A 12,701-nucleotide genomic window follows, 5' to 3' on the forward strand; every position below is an offset into this window, starting at 1 on the left:
ACCAGCCCTCTTCTGCTCCAAAAATGAATATTTTTTATCTATGTTTTATAAGATTCTGAACACACGTTACAGAGCTTGGTATGAGATACTAAAGGTAATTATTTCTGCCGTATATTTTCAATCTTAATCACTGTGTTATATAAAGATTGCGCACATTATTTGTGGGTAAGTACCGCTTGTATTATATGTGCACCATATACCCTCATTTTAAGGAAAGAACACATTAGGAAAAAAAAAAGATTTATTTTGATTCATCGTTGAAACCATTAAACATTACTTTTTGCAAGAATCTTGAAAACTAGCCATGTCTGCACAAAGAAAAAGTGTTTTTTTTTTCTTTTGTTATAGGTTTTAGAAAGAAACGTTGTACTGCCAGAGGTTAACGTGTTTTTCAATCCGTTTTTCACACACCATATTATCTTCGTGGGTCTTTATGGGCGAGCCCTCTAATTACTCCAGGGTGAGGTCTGATCCCTTGGACGTAATGTCCTGCTATGGTTTTCACCGAAAATGTGATTAACGCAAAGTGTTACTTAACCGTGAGAAAGAGCCCAATGGATAGCTCGATATTATTTTCCTGATTGTTAGATTAAAATAGGAGTGGCGGCTAGAAAGTTATTCAATACCAAGAATACCTGTTCAACCAGTATGGTGGCAAATTATAGAGATCTGCTAAAAGTATTAAAAAATACAGATTTTTATCAGGCTGCTCCATCTCGTTAGTATACAGCTTAGTTTTACTGGGAATTAGAAAGCATTGAAAACAGTACTTGTGTGGTACCTAAAGTATATAGCGGTAGGAAGGACTACCTCGTACTGTGGTGGGTTCCATAGTTGGATCCCCGTGAAGGACTATCAGCCGGTTTCTTACAGCTGCCCTGCTCTTCTTATTTGGTAATTTATATAATTAATTTATGATTAATTTTCTACCAGTATAAAAGATGGAATGTTATTTACTTGTTCTTTTCGAGGGAATGTACGTCAACTTAAATCTAAAAGGTTATGGAATCAGGGATGACAATCAGCTACAGAATTCAAAGGTGTCCAGATGAGAATAGGGTTACTAAAGGTAAAGTAAGAAGGTTGAGCTGAGTAAAGGACGGGTGTCATATACGTAATATTTCATACAGAAAAATAAACAGATCCTTTTGCTTCTCAAAGCTGTATAAATGTGAGCTCCAACAGATATGGCAATGAGATAATAAAAGAGAGATATCTCTTGATGGAGATACCGATGGCCAACTTCTTCCATTACTTCCTAATGGCCTTGCTGATGATGATCATTAGAATCAGGCACGATTGTTCCATAGAGTATATCGCTCCGATGCGCCTCAGCCGTTCCTTGCTCCATGCTCTGGGTTCTTGTAGATGCACATGTAGATGTCCAAGAAGAATCTTTTACATAGGGAATCCATCTTACTGAAGTCTACGTGGCGGAACTGCTCTTCAGACATCGACAGGTAGTCTCCCAGTTGAGGGCAAGATCGGACTACTGGGACATTTGTCCCGATCTCACTTCCTATGTAGAAACATAAGTTATGAGTTACTTTGTGCACCTCAAAAGGTGTTTTTGTGAGCTCGGTGAACTTTGTTAAACTATCGGAGAGATATAATTGAGATATCGTACCTATTTTTCCTGCCATGCTGTCGAAAAACACCCAGGAGTTTTTCGCTGGTCCGTACTTAACAAATGAAATGAAATGACTGGTATTGATGCAGAGGACAGCCAGCAGCTCCAGTTTTTGCTGTTGGAGTGAACAATCATTCTGTATCTCCAATCTCCTTGGGCTGTGGTTATTTAATTGCTTCTGAGAATGGACCTTTGGACACAAGAAGAGAGAAAAGCTTGGAAGTCAGCCATGAGCTCTGCTTACCATATTTTATGGATCATCACAACACAACAGTGCTGGTAGATCTTGGGATAAAAGATCAAAGTAGGTCATTTACATGTGCTTTTTGTTCACATCATCGAGCAACATTCTTTTTCTCCAACGGGTTCCAACCATTCCTGTTGATATAGAACAGGACTAAGAACCCAGTGACTTCCCACTAGTTATGGATCACCAGGCCTCACAGTATGTACTTTAGCTCTAACTCACTTGAGTTTTGGATACCAGATTGCACTCTATAGCAACTTCTAATAAATTGCCACAAAACCTTGCACAGGATAATAGGGCAGATACTGTAAGCTCTGCCGAGCACGGCCGTACTTTCTTACAGGAAAGATTTTATTTCCCTTATGACATGTAATTGACCAGAGTTTCTCTGTGGGTTTTCTTTGCCTTCCTCTGGATCAATTCATTCTTAAATATAATGTAAGAATACCGGTAATGTTTAATTATATTTCTGCGTTCTGCTGCTTAGTAATGCTTTCCGTGCAGTTCTTCACACTCATCAATTTTAATGGCGCCGTGGTCGTTATATGGCAGCTCCCACACCAAACAAAAAAATAACAGTTTTTTATATTCTTTATTATTTTTAGATTATTATTATTACTATTTTTATTATTATTATGATGTTCATTATTATTATTTTTTTATATTAATAGTTAAATAAAAACACAAAAAATAATTAAAATGTATACAGGTGTTAGAATTGGGAACAGGAATGATCTAGAATGTAATCGGACCCTCTGCTTACCTGTTTTTCACATTGTTGGCAAAACTGGCGAACATGCCCATCTGTGGTAAGAGGATCTGCAAGGCACTGAGTACATTCATATTCCGCAACCCCCAGGCAGACGCAGCAAACTCTGCTTCCTATCGGCAAACATAGGAGCATGGCAGTTATTAGATTAAAGGTTGTGTTCCACCTATACTGCCTAATTTAGCAACTGATAAATATCAAAAATAAATATTAATATCTTTAAAATTTTTATAACTAAATGCAGCACTGGAAACGTTATTGCCAGTTAAATGTCCAAAAGTCTCCCAGTAATTCTTTGTGTGAACTTATGCGTTGTGTATAACTTTTGCTGGGAACACTTAATTGTCATGTGACACAAACGCAGGCACTGATTGGTTGTTGCCATAGAACCTGAAAAGACTTCCAAAAAGTTGCTGTTCTATATGTTATGTTGGCAAAGAATAAAATGACGGATCTGCCGAGATTTATTTGCTTAAAACTTAGGTTTGCCGTAATGAAGTAGGTGTTGGTTATTCTTATAGATGAAAGAAATCATTTATTCAGTTCACGCTTTTCTAAATACAAAGTAAAATCTGTAAGATCCGTATTTATGATATGAAATATTCCTATACTGAAGTTAGCTTTATGTCTGTAATTACTTGTATAGAGCATGTTGGTGATGTCCAGTTCCAAAGACGGAATGATGAAAGGGAACATCTTAAACTTCTTCCCAAATCTCGGCATCTGGAGGATGAGGCAGGAAGGGACCTATAAGGAATTGGGACGGGATCAGCGAGGCTCCATGACACGACAACACGACACAAAGAACTCCTCAAGGAAAAAGTTAGACAACAAGTAGCCCTTTAGGAGATGTTGAGTTGCAACTTCCATCATTCCCAAGCTTTCTTTGACCAACCAAATGGTTTGAGAGAATTATCGGGGGTTCTGTTGACTACCCCTTGTTCTAGACTATATACACAAGTATAAGTAAGGTGACGTTTCGGTACTACATATGAGCGAGGGCTGATTTTTCTTTGGACGGTGGCCTCACCTTATCAAACTTCAGGTCATCATAGAACCGGAAAGATCTCTCCATCAAGGTCTGAACTGAGGGCACTTTCAAGGCCGCATCCTTCTCTACAATAATCTGATAGATGTTGCTTTCCTGGGTCTTATTATTACATCTACAACATAAAGAGAGAGAAAGAGAGATTAACATCATCTGCACTCTTATTAATGAGAAAGATCTATATCATTAAGTTCATGTACTTCTAACAATATCGCCCAGGGTTCTTATTGACTTCATTTCCCTGTTTAGATACTTCTTCCCGTTGTATGTTACATGTTCAGTATCTTAAATAACAAATCACCAGCTACTCTCTACTATTTTTTTAATTATTTCAACTTACCTGATTTTGAGTAGAGGTTCCACAGCTAGAACTTCATGCAATAAGGCACTTAAAAACTCTTCAGGGTCTATAACAGAAAATCCTACATTAATTTCATAAACCTGTGCATTTTTGTTCCCGTTTACCTTAATTCTGATGTCAACACAAGGGGTTAATTTAATTTGGAAGTTTATTAACCATGATGCTGTGCCTTAATCTAATGCGGTCTTGCGGAAGCGCTTACAAAACCTATTTTAGCTATATTAATAATAATATTTTTTTTTTCTGTAGGGTTATGGAATTCCAAGGGGTGAAGTGCTGTTGCCGGCATTGTTGATAACATTTTTTGGAAAAGGTAATATTAAGGACAAACCTTTCTCCTCTGTTACAAATGTATCGCAGCGAAGCAACTTTCGGAGCTTCATGACGTTCTCGGCTTGGACAAATCCATTTCTGTAAAGGGCAACAGGAGACATTGGGATGTAGAATTTGGCACCGGACAAGGGTGACCCATTGAGTCACTCTTATTGGTAGAAATCGTTAGGGACGATAATCCAGTCAAATATCATGTGCCACAAAACATATGCAATAACTACAGGGAATGCTATATAGATGTCAGATAAATGTGTTATTTGTTTGGATGAGTTCTTCCCAACAGATAAAGATGTGGAAGTTAATCTATTCCAAGAACTTAGAATATTTTATAACTCTTTGTAAGACTGGGGGGTATATTGCACCAGACGTCCAATGAACTCTCAGAAGTGTCCTCCATAGGTCTCCGGTAGGTGTTAAACTATAACTTAGTTGGTATTTTGGCTGTATTGCAAACCCAACACAGATGAGTTCATCAACAGCTGGAGAGCTACCACTAGGTCAACGAGTAGAAAAGGTCTCTTGTAACTGGACCGTAGCTTTAATTTTTCCTCAACCAGGTATTATCCCAGTATAAGTGATGGAAAAAAGGTCTCTTTCCATCTGAGGTTGACTGAGAAGTCCAAGCTGAAGTTTCCGATACCATGTCCATCGTCTTTGGTGTACACGTACCTTCTCAGTGGATTCACAATGTCTTGCCTCAGAACCCGCTGCACTTTGGCATCACAAACCTCTGGAGAATGTAAGATGTGATCCAGAACCGCGGAAAAGGCAAACAGGCTGCACAAAGGAAACATTTGTTATATTGTTTGTAAAAACCTCAAAATGTCCCTGAATATTTTTAATCATAAAACAAATGTATATCATGTTGTCGGAACTTAACTAGACACTTTTATAGATCAGAATCTTCATATGCATCCATATTTAATTGTGCTCCATATAATCAGAGATGGAGTAAACTCAGGCCATTGTAGTAAGAGAAAAGGATTTTTCGGGGGGTACAGTGAATTTTCACAAACTTGCCTAAAAAGTGTGGTATCCAAGTAGCATGAATTGTGATGCCCTTGTATTCCTTTCCTCAAACCAATCATCTTCTCGTGAACATCACACTCACTCATTGGAGGAAGGTCCACATCATCAAGAACACTGTGAATATCTAGAGCGAAACAGAAGACAAGTAAAAAGACAACTAGTTAACGTAAAACACCAAACAGATATCAGATTTCCCAAGTGGTTTAAAATCTATAGTCCTGTCTGCCAACATCTTTGACAATCCTTTCTCCACTTCCATTCCACTCATGAAAAGGTGAGCCACTAAAACCATACCTTGGTCTACCAAGACCACCAGAATATCTCCTGACGGGTTATGATCTTCATAAAGACGTTTGTTAGAGTTTTTGCGATGGGTTGTTAAGGGGTTGACAGCCTAAAGGTCATCCTATTTATAAGGTTTTCTAACCATGGCCCCCACCTCATCATCTTCCCCAACATGGGCTTCTGTATCCTAGGCCACCACCTAGGAACACCTCTGTTGGCCTCTTCTCCCTACTTGTACCTACGTTTCTTATTTCCGAGAATGTATCCATAAATAAGAACCCTGTGTTTCCATAAAAAGAGAATATGTAATCACAAACAGATTGAACGAATCCCTTTTGTTCCTTACTTGTATTAAGTATTTGGCAATCTGAAGTGTTGTAAACAAGCAAGTGAATGTTAATTATCCCTCCGACACATGTAATTTAACTTCCATGCAAAACTAAACATTAGGCTAGATGGGATCACAATGGAATGACATGACGGAGTCTCAAAAGACGATGGGATTGTCTCGGTTGACGCGAATTCCATTGCAGAATTGCATCACGATTGCCAGCGATCCTGTTATTAGAAGAGCTTGGGCTGTGATAGCGTGATGTTTAACCTGTAATGACCCTGCTGGGAGAAGATACATATCATACATTTCCTGACGTCTCTGGGTATCGCCTCCTGTTCTTCCAACTAATTCTTCTTGAATTTTTAAACGCAGGCTCATAGCTTACCTTTCTCGTCCGAGCCGGGCCCCAGTTCCCTGTAACATGGGTGGTGTTGTACGCTAGAGCTCACTGCCAAGATCTCTCCTGCATTGACCTTTAAAAGGTGGGTACCATCGCTGCTGCACTCCCCGTCCTATGAATGATCAACAGCAGACTGTTATCGATGGACTCAAAGATCTGCTACTCAACCATCGCGTCATGGACACAAGTTGACAAAGTAGACAAATTTAGACAATTACCAACATATAGCCGACAAGCGAGCCAATGGCATGGGCAGAACGCTTTAGAATCGAGTAGGTGGCTATTTTTGTGGAAATCTCTTTAGAGGTGCTGTTCCACCTACCCTACTTAATGTAACACTTTTATAAATAATGTAGCATTAGACACGCTAGGTGGAATGGCCAAGCCCTTCCCAGAACGAATGATTTAATCATCTCAAATGTTGCCTCATACCTAATTTCCCAGGGAATGTCTAATTGTCATGTGAAACAAATGCAGGTACCAATTGGTTGTTGCCATGGAAACTTAAAAGGGTTCTTAAATGTTCCCGTGTTGGTCAATGGACTGGTTAAAAATATATCCCAACTTCTACCCCCAGCGAATCGGGACACCCAGGGCTGGAGTTTTGGAGATAGACATACCTGGGAATTTTCCGGAGATTGGCGGGTGAAGCACCACTTCTCCGGTTCTCCGGGTCAAGACCCGAATCCTCTGGGTCGCGGGAGCGGCGTCTTGACACGCCCCGCTCACCACCCATTTTCCCTGGAATTAGGGGTGTTTCCAGCAGACGTCGGCGGGACCGCCCACCGACACCAGCGGGACCGTCAGCTGACGTCAGTGTGCAGTCCTGGCCGCGTCCCGCAAGTTTCCAGGTATGGAGATAGAGTGTCGCTCAAACTGGCAGTGCTACTGTGCGTGTGCACAATTCTGTGCAAGTGCAGTATACATTCTCCGGGGTCCCAGACACCCACTCTATCTGCCGAGCTCTACTTCTGTCCCGAAAGGCAGGATAGGGGTAGAGCTCAGCGAGATGCAAAACCAGGACTGTGCAAAGTGGGCCAGTTGGGAGGAATATATCATTCCATTATCCCGCTTCTTCAAAAAACGATATATTTGCATAAAAATTTAACATTTAACGGTCAGAGTTAAAGCATCGGAAGATCACATTTTTAGAGTAACGCTCAACAATGTCAGCGGGACCTTAATCTACAAACCGGTCCCAAAGTGACACAGAGCTGGAAAGTGGTGAACGGGCGAGATGCCGCTGGAGAAAGGCTGGTATAAAACGAGCAAAGAAGACAATGTACAAGATGGCTGTGCCATTGTTACCAACTTAAAGCAGAATTCTTCTTTACGTACCATAACCCTACCGGCCTGTCTTATTTTTTTTGTTCATTATTCTTAGCTCATCTCATACTACGGTGCTGGGTAAACCAATAGCGCCCACCATATTTTTCTCTTATTTTCCCAAAAAGCCGCCATTTTTTTCCCCCGATTACACTAAAGATTTGACGACCCAATGATTTCAGAATTCTGCACACCTCCGTACACTCCTAAATCTTAGGATACTGGTAGAGCAGGTTAAAACCTCGAACTGTTTAAGGGATCTGGGGCAAATGACAGGTATGTCAATTCTCCTTATGACGGATATAGCTCCGCGAACAGGTAAACAGATATATAACATAATGATCAGTTTATGCGCTTCTTAAAGTAAATCTATCATTAAAAAAATGTTGTAATCCTATTTACCTTAAAGACTTGAGCAGTATAGAACTTTCCATTTCCTGCTGGTGCCAACTTACATAAAAACTAAAATTATATTTTACATCTTTAGTGACATTTCTTAGCCCGAGAAAGCAGCGTGCACGTTTGCCGTTATGGGCTGCTTTCTTTGACCAGCCAGCACTGTCTACGTGTAGGTGGCTGCGCAGTCTACAGTTTGGAAGATCTGAAACTTGCAAAAACAATGAAAAAAAGTCGAGAGGGAAGCCTACAATAAGTGTATGGCATTCAGGATGACTTTGTGTATGGAGTATGTTATCATGTAGGGTGGGTTTGTGGTGGACTAGAGTCTGGGTGTGTGGTAATAGTTGTGGAGAACGTCTGATGGAACCAGCATGGGTTCTTGTATGAGCTGAAATGTCTCCAGAGGAAAAGTGGGTCGCTTAGAAAAGTACTGAACTGATCCTAGAGATTCCAGATTATATAAAAGTTTCAGAAATGACCACCGGTGGATCCTTCACTACCAGAATCGGCCAACCACATTGAAAGCCTACGCGTTGGAAAAAGGTTGCAAATTGTGAGGAACACGTTTGCGTTCCAGAAGGATTAAGGATGGAACTTTAACAATGCAATGTTTATTATTGGACATTGTACGTAAGTGTACATAATGTCATTTTTCTGCATTTCTACTCACCAGCAATTCGACCTCAATCAGTAGCTTGTTGAGTTCAGACAATCCAGATTTCCCAGAAAGCTCCCATATGACAGCCACCACACCAACAGAAGCATAGCCTTGACACCGTACCCTGACCACATCACTGATCTGCAAGCCACACACGGCCAGAAACAGCTTCTCGTTGGTGAGGAGATTAAGTCGACGCTGTGGTATGGCGATGCCATACAGAAAGGCAGAGTCTCTCTTTCCAATGGCACGTACGATGTTCTTCCTCAGTGCTACCTCTGGACGGTGTGGTAGATCCAAGATGCGTCCGCGGGTCTGCTCGCTGTCCAGGAAGACTCCCATGGAACCCGAGATAACTTTGTGTCTTCCAGCTGTAAAGTCTTTGAGAACTATAAATGGTCTCCTAGATTTCGGCGTGGAACCCATCATGACAATTTGACACCTAAAAGTAGACATGAGTTATTATTATTACACAAAACACAACTGAGCACAAGTCTAGCTCTAGTGAGGATGGGCCATGTTCATTACATTTAGGCTGTCTTGTAAGTGGGGTTAGTCTGATGTCCTTCTAGAGTTATTTTCTGTGTGATGGCAAAAGAGAGAAAGAGTTGAGAAGCCCCTGGTCACAGAATTACTGTAGGGCAAGCTTCTTGTCAGTTACTCCAAGTTGAGCCTCTCTTGTATGTGCATTTTGTGGAATACCCAAGGGACTCACCCTCTGATCCAAGGGGTAGTCCACATGTGGACATCCATGCCCAACGAGCCTAGAGAAGACAGTTCTTCTGCCTTTGTCCCCACCAACCCAGCTACACCATCAAGAGTTATGAACACCAGGACAATGGGCAACATTTGCTTCCAGACATTGGTCATTGTAAAAAGACAATAGGGGTCAAAATATATACTAAACGTTAAATCATCAAAAAATAAATATTTAAGTAGTCCGCCCTCACGCTTCAATGCACAAAAACGTTCATAATTAGTTTAGAACCACCAAAAGTTCAACAATTTAACATGTAAATGTATCTTAATTTCAGATACTCACAATGTTTGCCCTGTCCATCTGTCCCCATGATTACATTAGTCTACATTTATTCAGATAGCCCATGAGTCTCCCGTATACCCGCTTACTATTAGTTGCCCCTTGGCTCTTTTGCTCTTGGAGCCGTACCTGCTGATGCTGCTCCCCGGGTGTCACTGTGTGTGTGTGTGTGTCATTGTCCTCAGAATTTATTCTGGAGGAATGACACACAGTAACCTGTCAGGTCCGCCCTTTGGAAGCCAAGTTGACGTTGATTATCAATCCGGCTACCACCCACAGGTGGTACTAGCCACGGGGCTTCCTAAAAGGATCTCTATCGTAATAAACGTGCGTTTTCTATACCTACCATTTCATTTCACACCAGTTCAGGTAACAGTCGACTTTTTAACCCCCCCACTCCCCCAAACATTTAAAATGGCCAAAGAGGGCACTTGTAGGACACAGGACTTTTTATATGACATTGTGACCTATTCATAGCTATTCGCTCAGAAGAATTTTCTGGCTGTAGAACCTTTTGATCCCCTCAGACATTCTGATCTCCTAGAAAAGAGCGGCATCAGGGGAGGAAAAAGGGATTTGGATCCCAAAGAGGGATCTCCTAAACAGGTCTGCCGTACACTTACAATGCACAACATTTAGTATATAAAAGAATATTAAATAATTTGATGTTACATTCTACAAGTATACTTTCTTTTAGGTGGGACGGTCACTCTTTGGTACCAAAACCACTCTGTCCTTTTTCCTCCCCCTGGTTGTTCCTTTCCGTGAATGTGCTTTGGTTAGTTTTCAGTGAATTTTTTTTTCTTTTTCTGTGAAATATGCTTGGGTTGCCGTCATTTGGCTAGGGCTTGACCGCCACGCTGAAGGTTGCCGGCCCTGCTATGCGGGAAGACATCTGCCAGGTTGAGGGTTGTTTTGATCGTCTCTTCCACTCTTTTATAGTTTTTGTTTTTTTCCCAGACATGACTCTTGCATGCTACGCTTCGCCGCGTTATCGTATAATTAGCGCTGGATTCACAGCCCGTTGGAATAAATAGTTAGTGAAGGGTGAGGTCCTCAGCAATCCGTAAACACCATTCCACTTCCCTTTTTAATAATAATTAGAGTGAAAACGTAGCCGCTTAGAATGATTTCGGCAAAGTATACATTTTTTAACACACGCGGCACCAGCTGGGGTGGTAAAGATTGGACCACGACTACCCCGGTCTACAGTTGCTATGGTTTCCAGCCAGTAATGGCTGACTGTGTATCATGGGGGTTAGTGTGTTGTGTCGGCCACCACAGCCCCAGTGTATAACTACAACTCCCATGAAGCTCAGCCAGCAATATGGCTGCTGAATAATATTGTAGATCACCAGAAGTTAGGGTTTGTACAGAAGACTTATTGTCGCCCCCTCCAAAGCCCAATCTATAGTTACCAGCTGCTTTTCCTATTATTGCTGGCTCAGCATCATGGGAGTTGCAGTCAAGAAAAGCTTTTTTGCAGTTTTTTCTACCGCCACCTCAAAAAAGCCTACTGTTTCCACAATTAATAAACACATTCTGTTGTCGGAATCCACTAGATTGTAAGCTCCTGTGGGCAGGGCCCTCCTCACCCGTTGTTTCTCAAATTATGACGTTATATACTGCTTGTTTTGTCCTGTCCACCCATTGTACAGCGCTACGGAATATGATGGCGCTATATAAAATGATAAATAATAATAACACTGGTATTATGTTTGATAAGGCCCGTTCGGCCCATCCACTTTGTGAGTTTAGTTCACGTTCCGGTTTCCTGTCGGATCCGGTCTGAGCTCATCCTCCTGCCGTGACTTTGCGCCCGTATATTTGAGACACATATTTACGGCCGCGCACGGACGTCACGTCCCAGAGGAATTCAGCCCCTTGCATCACCTGCACATAATTACTCTGCATCGAAGCCAGGCGATCAGCATATAATTAACATGGGTTGGAGAACAGGACACATATTTGTGGTGTGTGCAACATGTATGTGCGTACAAACACACACACACGCACACACGCACACACACATATACACTCTCTAAGGGGAATGCACATAAGCCATATCGGTCCAAGAATAGTCGACGGTGATAACTTTTTTGGAACCGACATAAAAAAAGAGATAGTCCCTCTAGGACCTCGGTGGACTCTTCTTCGTTCATCCGAAGAACATTGTATGTAGTCGGACCACCAGCATACAAGAACATTTAAATCTCTGTATTCTCTCTGGATGTGGCCCAAACATTTTTGGGGTCCCCATAGCTGCTTATCGCCCTCACCCCATGTGATTAGGGCTGGACAGGAGACAATGTTAAAGTCTGGTTATCTACTGGGGTTGAGGGTCACTTAACCCTTAAGTCCCTAAAGCTATACCCCCGACTCATATATATAAAAGAACCACCAAAAGTGACTGTAAGCTCTTCAGTTCATGCTTCAAGGAATATATTCAAGGTGTTTGGATAGAGGTTTAAAGCCAGGCTATTGTCACCCTATACACAAGAGAGTAGGGGGGCCGTGCATGTCCGGCCGCCGGCTGCACCTAGGTCACAAGCCGGCGGCTGGACTTAAAAGTGCCAGGACCACCGCGACACATCCGGCACAGTCAGTGATTTTATCTGAACGAGCCGCTTTATTGGTTATGTACGGGAGGGTAACAGGTGGTCGGAAAGGGGGCAATTGTTTTAGGGGGTGCAGTTACAGACAGTTAAGGGGCAATTCTGTACCAAGACTCTTCTTTTTTTACTTTCTGACTAATTTATAGCTATTTATGTAATTGAAAAAGGCCACTTAGAAAAAAAATGATGTTTTTTATTTACACAATTTAGTTTATAAACAAATATCTG

The sequence above is a fragment of the Spea bombifrons genome, chromosome 13, assembly GCF_027358695.1.
Source record: "Spea bombifrons isolate aSpeBom1 chromosome 13, aSpeBom1.2.pri, whole genome shotgun sequence".
NCBI lineage: Eukaryota > Metazoa > Chordata > Amphibia > Anura > Pelobatidae > Spea > Spea bombifrons.